The sequence below is a fragment of the Dama dama genome, chromosome 21, assembly GCF_033118175.1.
Source record: "Dama dama isolate Ldn47 chromosome 21, ASM3311817v1, whole genome shotgun sequence".
Taxonomy (NCBI): Eukaryota; Metazoa; Chordata; class Mammalia; order Artiodactyla; family Cervidae; genus Dama; species Dama dama.
In genome coordinates this window covers 70,256,138-70,281,285 of record NC_083701.1, presented here as the reverse complement: position 1 = coordinate 70,281,285, position 25,148 = coordinate 70,256,138, and the positions used below count along the sequence as shown (strand labels likewise).

The following is a 25,148-nucleotide window of genomic DNA, read 5'->3' as shown; positions in this document are numbered from 1 at the left end:
CAGTATCATCTTTTAGGATTTTAAATAGCTCAGTTGGAATTCTGCTACCTCCCCTTGATTTGTTTCTAGTAATGCTTCCTAAGGCTCACTTGACTTCACACTCCAGGATGTCTGGCTCGAGGTGAGTGACCACACCGTTGTGGTTATCCAGGTCATTATGACTCTTTCGTACAGTTCTGTGTACTCTTGCCACCTCTTCTTAATCTCTTCTGTCTCTGCTAGGTCTTTACCATTTCTGTCCTTTATCATGCCCATTTTTGCATGAAGTGTTCCTTTGATATCTCTAATTGTCTTGAAGACATCTCTAGTCTTTCCCATTCTATTGTTTTCCTTTGTCTCTCTGCATTGTTCATTGCAGAAGGCCTTCTTATCTCTCCTTGTTATTCTCTGGAACCCTGCATTCAGTTGGGTACATCTTTCCTTTTCTCCCTTACTTTTCACTTCTCTTCTATCCAAGGCCAAACTTGCCTGCTACTCCAGGTATCTCTTGACTTCCTCCTTTGCATTCCAATCCCCTATGATGAAAAGGACATATTTTTGTGTCACTTTAGAAGGTCTTGTAGGTCTTCATAGAACTGCTCAACTTCAGCTTCTTCAGCATCAGTGGCTGGGGCATCATCTTGGATTACTATAATGTTGAATGGTTTGCCTTTGAAATGGAGTGAGATCATTCTGTTGTTTTTGAGACCATACCCAAGTATTGCATTTCAGACTTTTACTGATTATGAGGGTCACTCCATTTCTTCTCTCAGACTCTTGACCACAGTAGTAGATATAATGGTCATCTGGGTTAAATTCGTCCGTTCCATTTAAATTCATCCATTCATCAGAGTCAGACATGATTTAGTGACTGAAAAACAACAAGATAAGGAGAGGACCTGAATCAACATCTTTCTGATTTTCTAATGAAGACGTACAGAAGGCCAGTAGACATATGATAAACTGCCCCAAATCACTAGTCAGCAAGTAAATGAAAATCAAAACCACATGAGATGTTACCGCATACCTGTCAGAACAGTTATTGTCAAAAAGACAATAAATAACAAGTATTGATGAGGATATAAAGAACGTAAATTGGAGCATCACACTATGAAACACAATGTGTAAGTTCCCCAAAAAATTAAAAATTGAAGTACAATCCAGAAATTTCAATCTTGGGTATTTAGGCAAAGAATATGAAATACCAATTTGACAAGATATATGTACTTGCATGTTCATTGAAGCATTATTTATAATAGCTAAGGAGCAATCTAGATGTCCATAGATAGAGAAAGTGTGATAAAAATATACACAAATATATTTTTACCCTGCCATATTCAAAAATGAAATCTTGCCTTTTGTGACAATATGGTTGGATCTGATTGTTATCAATGTTACTATTAATGTTAATATTATTAATGTATTAAGTAATAATCAGTTATTATTATGTTAAATGAAACAAATCAGAAAAAGAGAAATACTGTATACTCACTCTTATATACAGCATCTAAAAACAAAAGATGTCAAATCACTATGTAGTACACCTAAAATCAATGGAATATTGTAGGTCATCTAATTTCAGTAAAAATACGTTTTTAAAATAACAACTCTGCCTATTATTTTCATTGCTCAAAAAGAAGTTCCTTACTTGTTATTATTAATATATCTTAAATGGTCATTATATAGCAATAGATATCAAGGTTATAAAAATCAAAGATATATCTGTTATTAACTTTCAGGAAAGGTTCAAGGTTTTCCTCTTGAATAAGTAATAAAGGTTCATCTTGGAGACTTTTACTAAGCTGAGTGTGTCTGATTCTTGAGGTTATCTCGGGATAAAAAGTTGCTTTTGTTTCTTCTGAGCTTCATGTAGCCTCAAAACTAACTCATGTTGCAAGAGGATGTGTGCTATTGTCTTCTCTGAATAGATGACATACCTGTGCCGGGGGACTTGGAGGAGAATTGCCCATTAACAAATATTGAACAGTGACTGTGCTAGATTTGAACATAGAATGTCTGATGACAGAGCTTATTATCTTCGCATGCCACTACATCTAACCCATTGGAGAATGAAAGCATATTATATGTGAATTTTCTTTCTTTTCCAGTATATATTTTTGCCAGGTTTTACAAAGTAGTTTTATTATTTAATTTCTAGTGTGGTTTATGAAATGAATTTTCATATTCTTAGCGTAACTGTCACAGCATTTGATATTCATATTATAGAATTTGTGTATCTGTCACAAAACAAATACTCAGCCAGTTTTCAAATTTCATAACAGCCGGAGGCAGTCATAGTTGATTTAGCAGATAAGGGAGAGCTTTAAAAAAGTTTAGGGGAGAGAGCAAAAAGCTAGAACCACTGCAAAGAACAGTAAGTAAAAAGTTGAGCTTTTTCTTTCTCAAAACTCTCTCTATTCTGGTTAAATATTCTTTAATATTCCAGAGCTATGCAGGAGCCATTCACCACAAGTTCCCAAGAGCCAGTTGTTAAATATTCAGGAATTTTGTGAACTGATAGCTTAAGAATTGGCTATAATGGAAGTATTTATCCCATAGATACCAGCAAACACGGTAAGTCGGTAATTTTTCCCCTCAGAGCAGCACACTTCTGGATGTTGTCTGTATTTAATACTGTGTGTTAGTCACTCAGTCATGTCCTACTCTTTGAAACCCCATGGACTGTAACCCCCCAGGCTCCTCTGTCCATGGAGTTCTCCAGGCAAGAATACTGGAGTGTATTTCCTTCTGGAGCCATTTCCTTCTCCAGGGGATCTTCCTGACCCAGAGATTGAACCCAGGTGTCCCGCAGTGCAGGAAGATTCTTTATCATCTGAGTCTATGATTTTTTTAAGTGATGTTTACAAGACAAAAGCAATTGAACAAAATAAATGTTCCTTGTATATTTTATGTCTTAACAGGTTCTCATATATTATCTCACTTAATCTTCAAAAAATTCTGTGAAAGCAGTAGAGAAGGTATTATCAGCATCACATTTTGGAGATGAGGAAACTGAGGCTCCAGATACCAGGGCTGGTAATAGTAGTGTTGAGGCTAAAATCAATATTTCTGTGATTTGTCCAGTATCTTCTCTACTGTGCACTAGGCGTGCTTTACCAGGGAAATGGATTTTGCTTTTGAGAGAACAGGGCCGAAACACATAAGTTTTATGCAGACTTTGCCTTACTTGGAAATGAACGGGAATCCTGTTTTTGTTTTTCCACTGACAATCTGTGGAATCTCAAATGTTTTTCCTGAAAAAAGAATCCACATGACCATGTGCTAATGTGAGATTTTTTAGCCCTGGTTTGCCACAACCCTCTGTTTGTTTTCTCTCAAATGTTAATTTCTAATTTGAAAAACCTGCTCAGAGAATAAACATGAAACTCTTCAAGGCTATTTTAAAAGATCTTGGTTTTGTGGTTAATTGGAGCCTGTATATGCTAGATTGACAGTTGCACTGATTGAATCTATTCCTTTATACATCGCTTAGGAGTAGTACTGAAGAAGTGGGGAGTAGAGAGGGGAGTGAGGTCAACAAGATGGGAGCATAGGAAGCTTGAGCTCTCATTCGCCCACAGAAACACAGATTTAACAACATAAGCAATGCAATCCCTTTAGGAGAAGTTCGGAATCCAGCTAGGAAGTTGCAGAATGTCAGATGAGTGCCAATAGGAGATTAACCAACTGAGAAACTGCAAAGAGCAGTTTTACTTTACCCACATCATTCCTTCCCCCAAGCTGGCCAACTCAGCTCTGAGAGATTGCTGCTCCTTTCCGGGGAGTAATAAGCATGGAGTCAGCTCCCCAGACTGTCACTGTGCTTTCCAATAGGGTTGCGTTCTGCCTCAACTCACACAGGGTACTTAGAGCTGGTGTGGCCCAGACAATTAGGGCAGCTAGGGATCTTTCTGTAGCCGGCAAGGCTCTGCAAGTTTTGGGGAGAGCACAAAACTGAGATTTTTCCTGCAAGAAGGCAGCAGGAGTGATGCTCATCTTCAGCCTATCAGTGTACTCTCCAAGTGGAAGACACGACAAAAGATTTGTGTCCCCCTCGGATTCATATGCTGAAATCTTAACACAGTGAGATCAAGTATTAGGAGGTGGACCTTTGGGAGGTCATTAGGTGATATGTAAAGCCCACAGCTAACATCCTACTCAATGGTGAAAAATTGAAAACTTTTCCCATAAAATCAAGAACAAGGCAAGGATGCCCACTCTTATCATTTCTATTCAATTATAAATTGGAGCTTTATTAGTGTATACATATGCCATATATATATGTGTGTATATATATATATACATACATATAATTCCAACTATAGTACTAGAAAGCAAAACAAAACAAGTCAGACAAATCGTAAAGAAAGAAATAAAATTGTCTGTTTCCAGATGACATTCTTAAGTGTAGAACACCCAAAAGACTCCACAAACAAATTGTTAAAGAGTTAATTTAAAAATTTAGTAAAGTTGCAGGACACAAAATCATCATATAAAAATCAATTGCATTTCTGTACACTAACAATAAACTACACAAAAAGGAAATTAAGAAGGCAATCCCATTTGCAATAACATCAAAAAGAATCAAATTCTTGGTAAGAAACTTAACCTAGAACGTGAAAGATTTGTACACTAAAAACTACAGTTTTATGCCTATAGTCCATAATACTGTAATGTGCATTTAAAATTTAGTTGTGTAAATCTCAAGCATTTTTATGATAATAAAAAAAGTCACATAAAAGAGATAGTTTGTGGTACAATGTTACTGAAGCTCTAGCAAACAAAGACAGAGATTTAAAAATATAAACAACACTGTCAATTAACATCTAATTGACATCTGTAAAACACAACACCCAATAATAACAGAATACATATTTCTTTTAATTACAAACAGAATAGTTACTAAGATCATATTCTGGGCTATAAAACCAATGACACAAGTCATAGAGAGTATGTTCTCTGACCACAATAGAATCAAACCAGAAATCAATAACAGAAAATTATTCTTTTTCTTTTCTGATATATATAAATTGATTATGTTTCAGTATTTATATATTGTAAAACATGGCATTCAGATTATCCTTCCAATACATTTAAAATTATTACAATGAAAGGATTGGGAGAAGACAAAGAAAAGGTCTTTCATTTCAACCAGATAGGTTCCAGACAAAAGCCTTCCTAAAGTACATACAATTCCAACCAGGAAACTTGGGATTACAGTATACAAATATCCAAAGGCATATATATTATTGATTTTTTTTTAAACCACAAAAATATAAACAATGTAAGTATCAATATTAACTATTTTAGTAACAAAAAAGTTAAATTGAAAGGGAAAATATTAGTATGTTGCTCAGTTACCAGTACCATTGTTTAAGTTCATCAGTGACTTATTAATACTTTATATTTCAGGAAATTCTATGTTAAGTAAAAGACAACCAAAAAAGTCTAATGATAAACATACCAAACCACCAATTTTTAGAGAAAGTATAAAGTCAATAAAAAAATAATTTAATAATCCTTTTAAGCCATAATAATAACAAGAAAATCACTGTCATTTTCCATTTAAATAGTGACTTCAACAAAGTTTCAAGATGTCCAGAAAATAAACAGGATGTGATTACAGTCAGTTTTCAGAGGAATGAATCAAAGATCAAAAAATATTAAGAAAATAGAAAAGTCTGAACTAGGAACCAGTTCTTCTAAAGCCTAAACTATTGAATTACTCAACTATGTACAATGAATCTTTTTTAATTTTTAATTTTTTGCTGCAAGGTTTGCAGGATCTTATTTCTCTGACCAGGGACTGAGCCCAGGGCCATGGCAGTGAAAGTGCAGAGTTCTGACCACTGAACTACCAGGGAACTCCCCACAATGAACATTTTTCTTGATCTTGAAGTATCATATATGAAAATAGATTAATTTATCAACATATTTTAAACCTATAGTAAGTGTGTCGAAGAAAATCATTCTTCCAAGTTATATCTGTAAAAGTGTTATCTATGCTGCTAATCATGGTCCCAAAATAAATGAGTTAAAAAGCTCAAAACAAAAGTCACAATGTTTGGTCAAATGCAAGAGACCAAATGCAAGAGAGATGGCCCAGTAATTTTCTCACATATGTACCTATCCAATTCCTCCTGCATTGCTGGAAGTCCCTGGTTCTATTGCAGTGCAATTGGTGTAATGAGTGCAGAAATAAATGAATAAAAGCATGCAAAGTAATATAGAGTTGTGAGCTTTTAAGCATTTTTATAAGTACTCAAAAAATAATAAATGAACCTATACTCCTTGGGAAAAACACAGATTGAAAAGAGTTTTTTTCAGACATGCCCAGGCAGCCTTGTGGTATCATGGCAGTTATCCATCATCAAAAGGCAAAAAATAGAGCAATTGTCTAGGCCCATCTTTAGCTTATTTAGTTTAGTATCCATGAGATGAAATGCCTACTAATAACTTTGATGATATTCCCTGTTAGGTTTTGTGTTACATGTTGAACACAGGAAGTGCCAGTACCCTAGTGAAAACACAGCCTTTTCTTTATGAAAATATGAGCAAATTTGCATTGATACATTTGATACATTGATACAATTTTGCTCTATCATATTTCCTTCCACTGCTATGTTTTCTTACTCAAATGTGACAGACATAATGCAATTTATTGAACCCCATGAACTTTTTACAGTCATACCTCTATAACTTCATTTCATATCAAACTGTATTAAAAGGTAGGTATAGAATCACCAATTCACTTTTGCTATCACAATGTCAATAAAGAACTGTGACCCAAGAGAGCCATCATAGGGTATTCATTGAGAGACTATGTATAGTGTGCTACACGCTAAGTCGCTTCAGTTGTGTCTGACTCTTTGCAACCCCATGGACTGCAGCCCTCCAGGCTCCTCTGTCCATGGGCATCTCCAGGCAAGAACACTGGAGTGGGTTGCTGTTTCCTCCTCCAGGGGATCTTCCCGGCCCAGAGATCAAACCCATGGGTCTTGGCAGGCAGCTTCTTTATCACTAGTGACACCTGGGAAACCCTATGTAGTGTAGAAAAATTCATCTTGCAGTATCAGAAGTGGGATGGACCTTGACAGCATTCCACTAGGTGAAATAAGTCATACAGAGAAAGACAAATACTTACTGTCTCATTTATGTATGGAATACGAAGAAAAAATCATATAAACCAAAAAAGGTAACTCATAGAAAAAGAGATAAGACTTGCGATTATCAGAGACAGAGCGTTGGGTGAGGGGGAATTGAAAGAATATAATCAAAAGGTAAAAACCTCCTGTTATGAGATAAATAAACACCAGGGACTTAATGTACAACATGATGACTATATATTATATGATATAGAAGGAGGCTGTTAAGAAAATAAATCCTAAGAATTCTAAGATCAAGGAGATATTTTTCTTTCCTCTTTCTTCTTTCTTTCCCTCTTATTGTAACTATCCAAGATGCTAAATGTTAGCTGAACCTGGTGTTTATCACATTTCACAGCAGATGTAAATCAGGCCATCATGCTGTATACCTTAAACCTGTACAGTGATGTATGTCAATTATTTCTAAGTAAAAATTTTAAAACGTCATTAGAAAACATGGATTCTAACACCTAGAAAAGTATTAATGGGCTGAATGAATAAATAAAGGATTTAATTTCTGATTTCATGGCACAATAAGTGAATAATATTAGATTAGCCTTCTCAATGGGCTTCTCTGGGGGCTCAGATGGTAAAGAATCCACTCACAAGACCTGGGTTTGACCCCTGGGTTGGGAAGATCCCCTGGAAGAGGGCAGGGCAACCCACTCCAGTCTTCTTGCCTGGAGAATCCCCATGGACCGAGGAGCCTGGCAGGTACAGTCCACGGGGTCGCAAAGAGTCGGACGTGACTGAGCACAGTACAGTCATCTCAAAACCTCCGACATGGATTATGATAGTCTTACTTTACGGGACTGTGGTAAACCCTAAAGAAAATAGAGTGCAAGAGAGTGTTTTATAAATAGATATGTTATATAAATATGGCATCATACGGAAACATGGAACATTTATTTTGGTATTCAAATAGTATTATATTATTTCAACCACTATGGATAAAGTTCACAATGTATTCTTTCTCAAATGCATTACAGTCCTATTTATGTAACATATGTCCATTTTCCCAAAAAGCACAGTTAAGTATTAACCATTTGACCATATTTATCAGAAAGAACCAGCTTTTTATTCTTTAGTATTTGGTGCCTAAATCTGCACATCGTAGTGTTGTTCAGTCCTCAGTCAGGTCTGACTCTGCGACCCCGTGGACTGTAGCCCGCCAGGCTCCTCCGTCCATGGGATTCTCCAGGCAAGAGTATTGGAGTGGGTTGCCATGCCCTCCTCCAGGGCATCTTCCTGACCCAGGGATCAAACAAATTAAGTTTAAATGTAAAGCTATGTCACTAGATATCTAATACATTACATTGGATTGTGTGAGTTCTTTTCTTTTTCCTTAGCTCCTTCAACTGGCAAAGATTAATTTATAGTGTGTGTGTGTTTTTAGCATCTGAGAAGTTCCTCCTGTGGGTTACTCCATTGAGACTAAGGTGTTATAAGCAGAAACCTGAATGAAGTAAAGCAGTTGTCAAGAAGAGATGGAAAACATTATGCCTTTATTTATGTTTCCACACCTGCATTTATGAATTCCATTTTGGGGGAGAGAGGAAGATATGAGGCAATTAAAGAAGTTGCTGCGTGGACCCTATTGGTGATGAATCATTACAGAGTTCACTGGGGCCATTATAGAAGGAAGGAAATCCAAGTGCCTAGAGAGGGAAATCACCAAGTACTTAATTACTGGTTGTGGAGGTGAAAGTTACAGCAAAATCGTGGCATTAAGTTAATAAAAGCCACATTAATATTGCTGCTGTTGGGCGCATTCCTATGTTTGAAAAACTATATAAAGAAATGAACACAATTTATTATTTTTTAAATAGCAATTTTGGTTTCTGCTAAGTGAATTATAAAATGGTAATCCCGGATAGCTCAAATGGTAAAGAATCTGCCTGCAATGTGGGAGGATCAGTTTCATTCCCTGGATTGGGAAGATCCCCTGGAGAAGGGCATGGCCACCCACTCTAGTATTCTTGCCTGGAGAATCCCATGGATGGAGGAGCCTGCCGGGCTTCAGTCCATAGGGTCGCAAAAGGTCGGACACAGCTGAACGACTCACACACACACACACACACATATGAAGACTATAGGAGATGGTATTTCAAAAGTGAACTTGTTTAATAAGCTGCAAGTGGCAGATTTTTTTTTTCCTTTTTACACAAAATTTAAAGGAAGGTTCTTTTAAATTCTGTGCTGTCATGAGGACACCTGACTCTGTCTGAATGTAACTTTTCTCAAACCTTGAGCTAACCAGTGCATGTTTTATGGAAATGATTTTCTTAAGCTATGTTAATGAACTACGTATTTGCCTTGGAATCTGCCTTTCTTCAAGTCGGTTCTGCCTAAGAGTCAAACCTTGAATGGATAATGGCTCAACAAACCAGTATGTCTTAGGCATGGACATGTTCTCCTAAGCTACGTTCATGAAACTATGCATTTGCTCGGAAATTTGCCTTTCTTTAAGACTCATGTCCATTGGTATACGGAAGACTCACCTTGTGCCAATGCTGTCTCAAAATGCATGTTGTGGGAGAGGGGCCTGATGCAACTTTCTCAGTTTTGAGCTGATTCTTTAACAGATATATAGCCCCTTGCTACAAACTAGCCGGTGGGGGGGGGGGGGGGAGGTTGCGTATTTTTCTGCCCCTGTTCTGATACCTACGTCAGGAGCTTCCTCTGTCCCTTTATACTTTAGTAAAACTTTATTACACAGAAGCTTCAAGGGATCGAGCATCATCTCTGGCCCCGGATAGAAATCCTCTCCTCCAGGGGTCACGAATCCCAGCGTAGCTGAGGGCTCACAGCTGCGACATTTCACTATGACCAGCGTGGCACTGGTTTACCCTGTGTCCCAGGCAGATAGCTTCTTCTTTGAGGACCGCACTGTACTGCTGAAATACCCGGGAGACCAGTCTGCCTCTGACTCCTGGCTCTCAGAGCAGATGCCAGCTTGCTGCGTAACACTGTTTGAACAAAGGCTGTTTAGCGCGAAGCTTGCTGAGTCCCTGGGGCTCTGGTCCACACAGCAGTGAATGAATTTCAGGGAAAATAAAAGGAAGTTTGGAGTCATTTTCTGAAAGAATGAATCTTTCAGATTTGGATAAGAACTATTTCGGTAGTGCTTATCGAAACAAGCCATAAAGAAAAGACCATCTGCAGGATCCCCTCTGCACCTACATCAGACTGCCATCCTGTTAAAAATGCACAGAACACAAAGGTGCTACTTTCCACATCTTAAATATTATCCTGTAGGGCATTAAGTTGTTTTTCTTTCATTACAAAAATGAGTGATAGGAAATACTGTAAGACAGATGGTTAGGTCCTGTTTTGATGTCATTAAAAGAAGATTACACATATTTTGCTTGGTGCAATAATACGAAATATAATTTAGTGAAATGCACATTTACCAAATAAACATTTTCTGTGGAATGTGTTTGGGCATAAATACTTACATTGTGATTGAATTTCTCTGCTATTTATGATACTTGTATTTTTTAAGACCAACTAGCTTACTTTGGTAGCTAACTGGCTTTCATTTTTGTTAAACTTGCTGAAATACTTAAGATAACATTTTTAACGGTGTCAATCATCAGCCGCAAATTTCTTCTCAATGCACTTGACTCTTTCCAGGATCTTAAGAAATTATACCTCATGTTTCTTTTAGTGACCATCATTTTCAAATTTGCATAAACTCATATATGTGGTTGAAAAGCGTCTGCCTACCATGCGGGAGACCCAGGTTCGATCCCTGGGTTGGGAAGATCCTCTGGAGAAGGAAATGGCAACCCACTCCAGTACTCTTGCCTGAAGAATCCCATGGACGGAGGAGTGTGGTGGGCTACCGTCCATGGGGTCGCAAAGAGTTGGACACAACTGAGCGACTTCACTTTATACTTTATATATGTGGTTATATTTTTAAACTTGTTAACTCTTAAATAAAATCCATAGCCTCAATGATTTTATGTTTAAGAAAAGGTTAAAAGATTCGCAATTATTTATAACCCTTTAGATCATTGTAAACTGGACAATTCATTTTAATCTTATCAGTGGAGAATTTCTCTTAGATTTCCTATTACTATCAGACACTGATCATGTTGGTTAAATTGGTATCTTTTTCTTTCCCAGTGCACATTCTGGTTGTTTTTGCTTTTGTTTTAGAATTTACTTCATAAGCCTGTGATAAGAATTAAATAAAATAATCTATATCCAATGCTTAACCAAGTGCCTGACACATTGCAATCTCTCAGCAAGTGCAATCTTAACACACAGAAACAAACACACACATCCACAGGATATGGTGATGCTGTTTGGCTTCAGATAGAAAGGCATCCCAGAGGGATTATACAAGGCAGTGAATTATTCACTGGGCAAAGCATATTAACATCAGTTCTTTATTTTTCAGTTTCTCCTGACTCATTGATCAAATATTTGTTGACTCCCTATAATGTGTACAGAACTTACCAGGGTGCTTAGAAAGATACACGTGGTATAAAGTAATTTCTTTCAAGAAATTACAACCTAACCACAGAGACCACATCACTCAAGAATAAGTATTATTAGGCTATGTGTATATGGGAGTTTAGGGAAAATATCTGCACATGCCTCTCAATTTTGCTGTCAAAAAACTAAGCTGCTCAAAAAATAAAGGTTTAAAGAAAAAAATGAAAAAGAGAAAAAATATTATCTTCAGAACTGCAATTAATTTTCTTAAATTCTCAGTTTTAAGTACTGAAGCCCTACGTCCTCAATCATCACCAAAGAATTGATTCACAGTTTCCAAATTCTGAAAACTTTCCTCTGGTTCTGATTTCCAAAACCTCTGGAGAGGAGTCAAGACGGCAGAGGCACAGGAGGGTGTGGAGTTCACCTCTCCCCATAAACGCATCAAAAATACATCGAAGAATGGAACAGTTCTCACAGAGCCCCAGCTGAACATTAGCCTAGGACCTTGGGCACCTACCTGGAAGGACAAGAAAGATCCCTGCCCACACATATAGGACCCACAAAAGGAGAAGGGAGAAGAAAGAAGGAAGGAAGTGGGACAGAATCTGTGCCCCTGGGTCGGGGTGCTGAAGGAGAGGAGAGGTTCCTGTCCTTGGGGAAGCCCTCTCACCAGCAGCAGGATAAACTGGGACAGATGGGAAGCTTTGGGGGCTTTTTACAGGAAAGGACAGCAAGCTGCATAGCTCAGTTGGTAAAGTATCTGCACGCAGTGCAGGAGACCTGGCTTCGATTCCTGGGCCAGGAAGTTCCCCTGGAGAAGGAAATGCAACCCCACTCTGGTATTCTTGCCATGGACAGAGGAGCCTGGCGGGCTACAGTTCGTGGGATCCCAAGAGTCAGACGCGATGTAGTGAGTTGGTGTTAGGACTGCAGCAACCAGCGTGTGGCCGGCAGGACAACGTGAGACCTACACAGACAGTGTGAGGTACAGCCCTGCACACCCTAGACGAAGACATATCTTTGCCAGTGCAGGCAGGGCGCTAGGTGCTGGAACATGGAATTTGGAGAGCAAACCCAAGGGAAGACTGCTGTCAGCTGCAAGGAGACAGCCTGAGAGGATGGGGATGAGGGAATCTGCAAACCGGGGCCATAGAAACAAAGCACCATTGTCGAGCGAAGTGAAAGGGGAGAGGCCCCCGCTGCAGCCTCTCTCCGCTCGCCTTGGCCTCTGCCTCTCTGGGCACTCAGAAGAGCTCCCGGTGGAACGGAGTTCCTGCACCCAGCCGCGGCTGCACTTGACTGCACCTCATCCTCTCCGTGGTAGGTGCTATCGCCACCTTGACCACTGCCATCTGCATGCCTGCTCCTCGCTCGGGCAGACTCACGTGCTCAGCGAGCTTCAAGAGCAGGACTCTGTGGGTGGCCCGCACCCAGGGCTGCGGCTGAAAATAAGCCCCAAGGGCCATGGAAGAAGGACAAAAGGAGGAAATCACTCCTCACAGCTGGGCAAACCATGCATTGACACCCCTGTCACTGGCTTTGTAACTTCAACACCTTAAAACATCTGAGCAGACCACAAGTGCTCCCACAGCCAAGACAGGTCTAGCTTTAGCAGCTATAGCCTTTGTGAGGCATGTACACCCGGATGGGGTTGGAGGTCGGGACAGGGTGGACAGGACCAGGCCAGAGTCTGAGCTGCGCCCACAGCACCCATAGCAGGTCCATTTGCATGGTAACTGCAATCCTGGAACATGACTTCCATGGATTTATGCTGGTGGCCTGTTGCAAAAATCTCCTGAGACACCAGGGCCAGTTGCTGGCATACCCACAGTTAAGATGGGGCTGAGAGCATGCCAACAACAGTGTAATCTGGAGAGCTGGCGCAAAGGATGACAAGTAATTCAACAAAGTGCATCCGCAGGTGAGCAGCTCCAGAAGAGAAATACTCAGTGACTTCTCTCCCAGTGGGAGCACTCCAGTCTGCCTGCCTCACACTGAAGATCAGAAACACAGCTGAGGAACAGAGCTGGGGGCCTCGACTCCAACAACGAGGGAGCAGACCCCACCCTGACCGGGCAGTGACGACCACAGAGCAATGGAGAAGCCTCGCTCAAATTCAGTGCAGGCTCTGTTCATCACCACACCAGTCACAACTCTCATTGAGAGGATAATGGCCAGCATACAGAGGATGGAGGTGTTGCTATTGTTCGGTGGCCCAGTTGTGTCTGACTCTTTGCAACCCTGTGGACTACAGCACACCAGGCCTCCCTGTCCTGCACCATCTGCCGAAATTTGCCCAAGTTCATGTCCATTGCATCAGTGATACCTTCCAGCCATCTCATCCTCTGATGCCCTCTTCTCCTTCTGCTCTCAATCTTTCCCAGCATGAGGGACTTTTCCAGTGAGTCGACTGTTCACATCAGATGACCAAACTCCTGGAGCATCAGCTTCAGCATCAGTCCTTCTGATGAGTATTCAGGGTTGATTTCCCTTAAGATTGACTGGTTTGATCCCCCTGCTGTCTGAGGGACTCTCAAGAGTCTTCTCCAGCACCACAGTTCAAAGGCATCAGTTCTTTGGTGCTCTGCCTTCTTTATGGTACATCTCTCACAACCGTATGTGATCACTGGGAAGACCATAGCCTTGACTATATGGACCTTTGTCGGTAGAGTAATGTCTCTGCTTTTCAACACACTGTCTAGGTTTGTCATAGTTTTCTTCCCAAGAAGCAACTGTCTTCTGATTTAATAGCAGATTCAGTTCAGTTTGGTTCAGTCGCTCAGTCATGTCCGACTCTTTGCGACCCCATGGACTGCAGCACACCAGGCCTCCTGGTCCATCACCAACTCCCCGAGTTTACTCAAACTCATGTCCATTGAGTTGGTGATGATATCTATAGTTAAAACAGCCCTCACACCAAAACATATTAAACCCATGCAGGCTACACAGGGAAGTCCTTACATAAAAATAGTCCTCCAAGACAGTCTGGCATGAAGAAGAACCCCCAGAGCATTTAGTCTTGAAGGCCAGTGGGGCTTGAGTGTAGGAGCTCCGTAAGACTGGGGGAAACAGAGACTCCACTATGGGAGCAAGGACACTGGTAGCAGAAGCCCCAGGGAATATTGATTGCCATGAGCTCTCCTGGAGGTCCCACCTTTAGCACTGAGACCTGGGCCCACTGAAAAACCTGCAGGCTCCAGAGCTGGAAATCCTCAGGCCAAACAACCAACAAGAGTGGAACACAGCCCCATTCTTCAGAAGATAGGCTACTTAAAGTCATGCTGAGCTCACAGCTGCCTCAGAATATGCCCCTTGACATCTCCCTGCCTATGTCAAGGTACAGACTCTGCCCTGCAAAGAACAAGACCCACCCAGCTCCATCCACCAGAGAAGAGGAAATAGTCTCTCTCAACAAGAAGCCTGCATGAGGCTCTAGGGGGCAGACACAGAAGCAGGAGGAACAATGATCCTTCAGCCTGTAGAAGAAAGAACACCAATAGAGTATGCTTGATAAAATGAGATGACAAAGAAATATTCTGCAGATGAAGGAGCAAGATAAAAACCTATAAGAACAACTAAATGAAGAGGAGATATGTAATCTATGTGGGAAAAAAAAGCAGAGTAATAATAGTAACAATGATCCAAAATCTCAGAAAAAGAATGAAGGTACAGATGGAGAAAATGCAAGAAAACTTTGACAAAGACCTAGAAGGACTAAAGAACAAATAATTAGAGATTAACTAGATAATAGCTAAAATGAAAACTACACTAGAAGGAATTAATAGCAGATAAGACACAGACGGAAGAATGGATAAGTGAGCTGGAAGATAGAATGGCTGAATAACCACTGTGGAAGAGAATGAAGAACAAAGAATGAAAGGAAATGAGGACAGTCTCAGAGACCTCTTAGACACCACTAAACACATCAATATTTGAATTGCAGGAGTCCCAGAAAAAGAAGAGAAAGAGAAAGTGTGTGAGAAAATATTTGAAGAGATTATAGTCAAAAACATCTCTAACATGGGAAAGGAAATAGTTAACCAAACCCAGGAAACACAAAGAAACCTATATAGGATAAACTGAAGGAAAAATATGCTGAGACACATACTAATAAACTAGAAAAAAATATTAAAATTAACAAGGGAAGATCAACAAATAATATACAAGATAATCCCTGTAATGTTAGGAGTTGGGTTTTTTTTATTTATTTTTTAATTGAAGGATAATTGCTTTACAGAATTTTGTTACTTTCTGTCAAATATCAACATGAATCAGCCATAGATAGACATATGTCCCTTCCCTCTTGAAGCTCCCTCCCATCTCCCTTCCCATCCCACCCCTCTAGGTTGTTACAGAGCCCCTGCTTGAGTTTCCTGAGCCATACAGCAAATTCCCACTGGCTGTCTATTTTACATATGGTAATGTAAGTTTCAGGAGCTGATTTTTAAGTAGAAACTCTGCAGGTTAGAAGGGAGTGGCATGATACATTAAACTTATGAAAAGGGAAAACCTACAACCAAAAATACTCTACACAGAAAGGCTCTGATTTAGATTCAATAGAGAAATCAAAAGCTTTATAGATAAGCAAAAGCTAAAAGAGTTCAGCACCACCAAACCAACTTTACAAGTGCTAAAGGAATTTCTCTAGGCAAGAAACATAAAAGGAGAAATAGACTCACAAAAACAAACCCCAAAATAATAAGAAAATGGTAACAGGAATATACATATCAATAATTAGCTTAAATGTCAATGTATTAAATATTCCAACCAAAAGACCCAGACTAACTGAATGGATACAAAAACAAGATCTGTATATATGCTGTCTACAAGACACCCACTTCAGACCTAGGGACACATACAGACGGAAAGTGAGAGAATGGAAAAAGATATTCCATGCAAATGGAAATCAAAAGAAAGCTGGAATATTAGTACTCATATCAGGCAAAATAGACTTTAAAATAAAAACTTCTAGAAGTGACAAAGAAGGACACCACATACTGATCAAGGGATCAATCTAAGAAGATATAACAGTTGTAAATATGCACCTAACCATAAGAGCACCTCAATATATAAAGCAAATGCTATCACCCATAAAAGGGGAAATTGACAGTAACACAATAATATTGGGGGACTTTAGCACTCAGTTACACCAATGGGTAGATCATCAGATAGAAAATTAACAAAGAAACACGTCTCAAAAGACATATTAGGCCAGAGAGGCTTAGTCGATATTTATAGGACATTTCATCCAAATGCTGAAGAATACACTTTCTTCTCAAGCACACATGGAACATTCTCCAGGAGAGATCACACCTTGGGTCATAAATCAAGCCTTGGTTAATTTAAGAAAATAGAAATTGTATCAAGCATCTTTTCCTATGAAGAAAACTATAAGACTAGAATAACACTATTAGAAATCAATTATAAGAAAAGGAAAACTGCAAATACCAGAAGCACATGAAAGGTAAATAATTTGTTACTAAATAACCAATGAACCTCATTCTTTAAGCTGAAACTCCCATACTTTGGCCACCTGATGTGAAGAGCTGACTGATTTGAAAAGACCCTGATGCTGGGAAAGAGTGAGGGCAGGAGGAGAAGGGTACGACAGAGGATGAGATGGTTGGATGGCATCACTGACTCATAAAACATGGATTTTGGTGGACTCCGGGAGTTGGTGATGGACAGGGAGGCCTGGTGTGCTGCAGTTCATGGGGTCGCAAAGAGTTGAACACAACTGAGTGACTGAACTGAACTGAAATAATCAATGAAATCAAAGAGGAAGTAAAAAAATACCTAGAAACAAGTGACAATGAAAACACAATAATATAAAACCTATGGGATAGCAAAAGCAGTCTTAAAAGGGAAGTTCACAGCAATATAATCTTATCTTGGGAAACAAGAAGTCTCAAATGAACACCCCAACCTTACATCTAAAACAACTAATGAAAGAAGAATAAAAAAAAACCTGAAGTTAGTAGAAGAAATGAAATTGTAAAGATTAGAGCAGAAAGAAATGAAAATAGACATATGAAAGAATCAATAGCAAATATCAATGAAACTAAAAACTTGTTATTTAACAAGATACACAATATTGACAAACCTTTAGCCAGATTCATAAAGGAAAAAAAAAAAAAAAAACGGATAGGACTGAAATCAATAAAATTAGAAATGAAAAAGGAGCAGTTACAACCAATACCACAGAAACACATAGGATCATAAGAGATTACTACACAATCTTGAAGAAATGAACAAATTCTCAGAAAGGCACAACCTTCCAAGAATTAGCCAGGAGAAAATGAAATATATGAACAGGTAAATCAAAGTTACTGAAATTGAAACTGTAGTTAAAAAACCCAATAACCAGAAATCCAGTACTGAATGGCTTTACAGGCAAATTCTATCAAACATTTAGAGAGTTAATACCTTTAGTTAGAGTTAATACCTATTGTACTCAAACTATTCCCAAAAATTGCAGAAGAAATAATACTTCCAAGTTCATTCTATGAGGCCACTATCACCCTGATACCAAAACCAGATAAAGATAATACAAAAATAAAATTACAAGCCAACACCACTGATGAACATAGACCCAAAAGTCCTGAGTAAAGTATTAGCAGACTAATCCAAAAACACATTAAAAGGATCATACACCATGATCAAGTAGACTTTATCCCAGAAAATGCAATATATGTAAATATGTTTACATATATGTAAGTCAATCATTGTGATTCACCACATTAACAAACTAAAAAATAAAACAAACCTACAGCAAACATAATTGTCAACAGTGAAATCCAGTACCAGATGGCTTTATAGGCAAATTCTATCAAACATTTAGTGCACATTTATGTGCACTAACAACAAAATACCAGAAAGAAAAATTAAGAAAGCAATCCCATTTACCATCACATTAAACAGAATAAAATGCCTAAGACTAAACCTATCTGGAAGTGGAAGTGTTAGCCGTTCAGTCATGTCTGACTCTTTGTGACCCCAGGGACTGCAGCCTGCCAGCCTCCTCTGTCCATGGAATTCTCCAGGCAAGAATACTTGAGTGGGTTGCCATCCCCTTCTCCAGGGGATCTTCCCGAACCGGGAATTAAACCCAGGTCTCCTGCATTGCAGGCAGGTTCTTTGCCACGTGGGCCACCTGGGATGCCCTATAAACCTACCTACGAAGGCAGAAGACCCATACTCAGAAAACTGTACGATACTAACAATAGAAATCAAAGATGACACAAATAGATGAAGAGATATACTATGTTCTTGGGTTGGAAGAATCAATATCGAGAAAATAACTATATTACCCAAATATATAGATTCAATGCAATCCCTACCAACTTGTCAATAGCATTTTCCTCAAATTAGAACAAAAAAGTTTTACTATTTGTATGGAAACACAAAAGGCCATAAATAGCTAAAGCAGTCCTGTGAAAGAAAAGTGGTGCTGGAGGAATCAGGCTCCTGAACTTCACAATACATTACAAAGCTACAGTCATAAAAGTAGTATGATACTGGAACAAAGACAGAAAGATAGGTTATGAGACAGGATAGAAAGTCCAAAGATAAACCCACACATCTATGATTACCTAATCTATGAAAAAGGAGGCAAGAAGATATAATGGAATATATACTTATCTTATAGGTCCATCTAGTCAAAGCTATGGTTTTTCCAGTAGTCATGTACCATGATGGTACATGATCCATATGATACTACTACTACATAAAGTAGTAGGATGTGAGAGTTGGGCCAGAAAGAAAGCTGAGTGCTGAAGAATTGATGCTTTTAAACTACAGTGTTGGAGAAGACTCTTGAGAGGCCCTTGGACTGCAAGAAGATCCAACCAGTTCATCCTAAAGGAGATCAGTCCTCGGTGTTCACTGGAAGGACTGATGCTGAAGCTGACACTCCAATCCTTTGGCCACCTCATACGAAGACCCTGATGCTGGGAAAGACTGAAGGCAGGAAGAGAAGGGGGTGACAGAGGATGAGATGGTTGGATAGCATCACTGACTTGCTGGACATGAGTTTGAGCAAGCTTCAAGAGTTGGTGATGGACAGAGAAGTCTGTCATGCTGCAGTCTATGGGGTCGCAAAGAGTCAGACACAACTGAGTGACTGAACTGAGCTGAACTGATATACTTACCTGATCAAATAAGTAGCATTGGGAAAACTGGGCAATTACATGTACATAGAGAATGAAATTAGTACATTCTCTAACAACATACACAAAATTAACTTAAAATAGATTTTTTTTAAAAAAAAAAAGCTAAATGTAAGACTGGATACTATAGAACTCCTAGAGGAAAACATAGCCAGACACTCTTTGACATAAATTTCAGCAAGATCTTTTTTGATCCGCTTCCTAAAGTAATGAAAATAAAAACAAAAATAAACAAATGGGGCCTAATTAATCTCAAAACTTTTGCATAGCACAGAAACCCCCAAACAAAACAAAAAGACAACCTATGTAATGGGAGAAAATATTTGTAAACAAAGTGACCAACAAGGGATTAATCTCTAAAATAAAGAAACAGCTCATTGTCAATCCTATACCATTCAGGCGATTTAGAAGAAACTATCCATGCACAGTGTGGAGAAAGGGAAATCCTATACACTGTTACTGGGAATGTAAATTGGTACAGCCATTATGGATTACAGTATGGAGATTCTTTTTAAAAATGTAAATAGAGGGCCAAAGAACTAAACAGACATTTCTCCAAAGAAGACATACAGATGCCTAACAAACACATGAAAAGATGCTCAACATCACTCATTATCAGAGAAATGCAAATCAAAACCGCAATGAGGTACCATTACACGCCAGTCAGGATGGCTGCTATCCAAAAGTCTACAAGCAATAAATGCTGGAGAGGGTGTGGAAAAAAGGGAACCCTCTTACACTGTTGGTGGGAATGCAAACTAGTACAGCCACTGTGGAGAACAGTGTGGAGATTTCTTTAAAAACTGGAAATAGAACTGCCATATGACCCAGCAATCCCACTTCTGGGCATACACACCAAGGAAACCAGATCTGAAAGAGACACGTGCACCCCAATGTTCATCGCAGCACTGTTTATAATAGCCAGGACATGGAAGCAACCTAGATGCCCATCAGCAGACGAATGGATAAGGAAGCTGTGGTACATATACACCATGGAATATTACTCAGCCATTAAAAAGAATTCATTTGAATCAGTTCTAATGAGATGGATGAAACTGGAGCCCATCATACAGAGTGAAGTAAGCCAGAAAGATAAAGACCAATACAGTATACTAACACATATATATGGAATTTAGAAAAATGGTAATGATAACCCTATATGCAAAACAGAAAAAGAGACACAGATGTACAGAACAGACTTTTGGACTCTATGGGAGAAGGCGAGGGTGGGATGTTTCGAGAGAACAGCATCAAAACATGTATATTATCTAGGGTGAAACAGATCACCAGCCCAGGCTGGATACATGAGACAAGTGCTCGGGCCTGGTGCACTGGGAAGACCCAGAGGGATCGCGTAGAGAGGGAGGTGGGAGGAGGGATCGGGATGGGGAATACATGTAACTCCATGGCTGATTCATGTCAATGTATGACAAAAACCACTACAATATTGTAAAGTAATTAGCCTCCAACTAATAAAAATAAATGAAAAAAAAAAAAAAAAGAAAAAAAATGTAAATAGAGCTATTGTATGATCCAGTATTCTCACTCCTGGGCATATATCTACAGAAAACCATAGTTTGAAGTGATATGCACCCTAATGTTCATGGAAACACTATTTACAATGTCTGGGACATGGAAGCAATCTAAATATCCATTAATGGATGAATGGATAAAGATATGGTACTTATATACAATGAAATATTACTCGGCAACAAAAAAAAGAATGAAATAATGCCATTTGCAGCAACAAGGATGGATCTAGAGATTATCGTACTAAGTGAAGTAAGTCAGACAAAGAAAGGCATCATATAGTATCGCCTATATGTGGAATTTTTTTTAAAGATATAAAAGTGAAGTGAAAGCATTAGTCACTCAGTTGTATCTGACTCTTTTTGACTTCAAAGACCATAGCCCACCAGGCTCCTCTATCCACGGAATTCTCCAGACAAGAATACTAGTGTAGGTAGCCTTTCCTTTCTTCAGGGGATCGTCCCAACCCAGGGATCGAACCTGGGTCTTCTACATTACAGGATGATTCTTTATCATCTGAGCCACCAAAGAAACCCTGGTATAAATTAAGTTACTTATAAAACAAAAATAGGGTCACAGATGTAGAAGAAAATTTCGTGGTGGCCTGCATGCCTGCTAAGTCGCTTCAGTCGTGTCCAACTCTGTGTGATCCTATAAACTGTCAGGTTCCTCTTCCATGGGATTCTCCAGCTAAGAGTACTGCAGTGGGTTGCCATGCCCTCCTTCAGGGGATCTTCCTGACTTCAGATCGAACCTGCGTCTCTTATGTCTCCTGCATTAGCAGGCAGGTTCTTTACCACTAGTACCACCTGGGAAGACCAAACTCATGGTTACCGGGGGAAAAGGGGGAGATACATTGGGAAACTGGGATTACACATATATGTGTGTGTTAGTCACACAGTTGTGTCCAACTCTTTACAACCCCGTGGACTGAAGCCCGCCAGGCTCCTCTGTCCATGGGGATTCTCCAGGCAAGAATGCTGGAGTGGGTTGCCATTTCCTTCTCCAGGGAATCTTCCTGACCCAGGGATTATTAAATCTGGGTCTCCTGTACTGCAGGTGGTTACTTTACCCTCTGAGCCATGTTACATTTCACATAACACACTACAATATACAAACTAGATAGCTAATAACTAATAAGGACCTGTTGTATAGCACAGGGAACTCAACTTAATACTCTGCAATGACCCTTATGGGAAAAGAATCTGAAAAACAGTGGATACTGATTCACTTTGCTGCATGGCAGAAACCAACATAACACTGTAAATTAATGATACTCCAATAAACACTAGTTTTTTAAAAACTGAAAAAACAAACAAACAGAAACCTTAAAGGATCTTTCCCCTATTAAATAGTGCTCATGTTTTAGAACTCCTCAGTTCCTCATTCTGTTATAATCAGATGAAAGAAATAGTAAACTTAGGAAATCTTGAATCAGTTGTTGCACAGAGCCATTATCTAGCTCTGTGGCTACAGATACTATATTTTACTTTTCTGAACCTCAGTTCTCATGTTTTAAATTCAAGAGACCACACACACACACACACACACACACACACACACAGAGAGTTCTTTAGCAGCTGTAACAGGTGATGGCATCTTTGCTGCTTAGGATGGAATAATGCTCCTTGACAAATTTCTCTCTCTTTATTAAACGGTCCCTAACTCCTTGACTTCTCAGTAATATATACCTGCAGACTATTGGTCTAGGTTAACGTAATCTATAGCAGAAATTTTACTTGGAAATTGAAGTAGATAGTAAGTACAGTATGGGTAGTGCTTCAATAGATACATAATATATGTATTTACATAATACATATATTTCTATTTTTATCATTGGAGACTTTCTGTTTGGGGAAATTGAAACAAATATGAATATATCCTATATATGTTTAAGTGAAAACATGAGTATATTAAGCTTAAAAGTTTTCTGTACATCAAATGTAGAGAAAGTATCCTTGTCAATATCAGAAGCTATTCTCTGGAACAATATGAACATAGGGAAAACTAGCAATTTTTAAAGGTTTTGAAGAAAAGTTAATAATTTTTTTCTCCATGAGTAACTTGAAAAGATTATTTGGATTACCAAGTAGTAAAAATTTCATCTTCCCCTGTGTTAGATTAATTCTATCCAAGATAATTACACCTTGTTATCTCAAGAAGAACTAGCTATGTTTTATTCATGCATAGGTATATCTAGAACAAATTATGTCACATTTTCCTATGAATTTTCACTATATTGGTTGCCTTTGAATCTAAATAAAAATAAGTTTTAAGAAGTAAATGGATAATTACAAAATGGAAGCTATCGCTTTTAATTTTTCAGTTTTTATTTTCAGGAACTCAAGCCCCAGGCAAGTACCCAGTAACTCTACTGAGGGGAGGAGCTTCTCTGTAGAGATTTGACAATTAGTTTTCTTTCTGAGAAGCTCTTCCTATAGAGTATCTGAGTTTTTGAAAACAGTAGACAACAATGACAGAATACCCCAACACATTGCTTACTTTTTCCAAGTCACTAGTTGGTCATGGATATAGGTCCAGCCTCAGTGGTTGGTATATGGGAAAGGGTGCCCATAAAGTATAGCACCCCCTAATGTTCAGGTCTCCTATAAGACTATGCTCTGAAGCAAAATATTGCCCTCTTCATGACCTCTAGAAGAGGATTCCATCAGTGGTACTTGCCATGATTGAAAGAGACTTAAGGGAAATGAGAAAGGCAGGTACTTTCACCATGATCCTCAAAGTCTGCTTCTGGGCCTTGAGTTTACCTCATGCTTATCACTTACTAGCAAGTTTCAACACCTCACATAAATCTCCAGGAAATCCAATTACTTGTCTTATTTTCAGTTCTAATTAAAGAGTGACTAAAGGGCTCTTCACTTACCCCTCACCATCAGCCTGTGTTTCCTGTATCTGTGACCTGAAATCAGATGCATGTAGGATAAGACAGTCCCTCATGAAGTCCCTGATAGCCCTTGCATTTAAGGCTTAGCTATGGATCCTTTCAATGTAGTGTTAGTGTTCCCTATATACTTGGGCTAACCCTCTGACTTTGTGATAATCAGTGTTGAGCCTTTGGATACCTGAGTAGTAGATTCAGGCCTATGACCTCCCTGCCTCTTCAGCTATAAACATCACAGACCAGTTCATGGCCTACCTGCCTTTAGTTTCTGAGTTAAATATTTGTGCATGTAGACTAAGTGCAGATGATGACTGCAGCCATGAAATTAAAAGACACTTGCTCCTTGGAAGAAAAGTTATGACACACCTAGACAGCATATGAAAAAGCAGAGACATTACTTTGCCAGCAAAGGTCTGTCTAGTCAAAGCTAGTAGTCATGTATAGATGTGAGAGCTGGACTATAAAGAAAACTGAGGGCTGAAGAATTGATGCTTTTGAACTGTGGTGTTGGAGAAGACTCTTGAGAGTCCCTTGGACTGCAAGGAGATCCAATCAGTCCATCCTAAAGGAAATCAGTCCTGAATATTCATTGGAAGGCCTGATGCTGAAGCTGAAACTCCAATACTTTGGCCACCTGATGCAAAGAGCTGACTCATGTGACAAGACCTGGATTCTGGGAAAGACTGAAGGCAGGAGGAGAAGGGGACGACAGAGGATGAGATGGTTGGATGGCATCACCGACTCAATGGACAAGAGTTTGAGTAAGCCCCGGGAGTTGGTGATGGACAGGGAGGCCTGGCGTGCTGCAGTCCACGGGGTCGCAAAGAGTCAGACACAACTGAACAACTGAACTGAATTGAGACTAAGTGGGCTCATATGAGGGGTTTCTTTTATGAGTAAAGGCAAAAAATTAAGAATATGAAAGTACAAATGATAAAACAGTAAGTAGACTAGCCGTTAATGACACTAACAGTA

At 39.1% G+C, this 25,148-nt stretch overlaps 1 long non-coding RNA gene across 1 annotated transcript in view; it reads right to left on the bottom strand.

Annotated features, from left to right (window-relative positions):
* Positions 1–747: 747 nt before the first annotated feature.
* Positions 748–25,148, bottom strand: part of LOC133042386 (uncharacterized) — a 139,358-nt gene continuing 114,957 nt past the window's right edge. The window contains exon 3 of the long non-coding RNA XR_009689484.1: positions 748–850. This is a non-coding gene — a long non-coding RNA (uncharacterized LOC133042386). The remainder of the gene's footprint in view (positions 851–25,148) is intronic.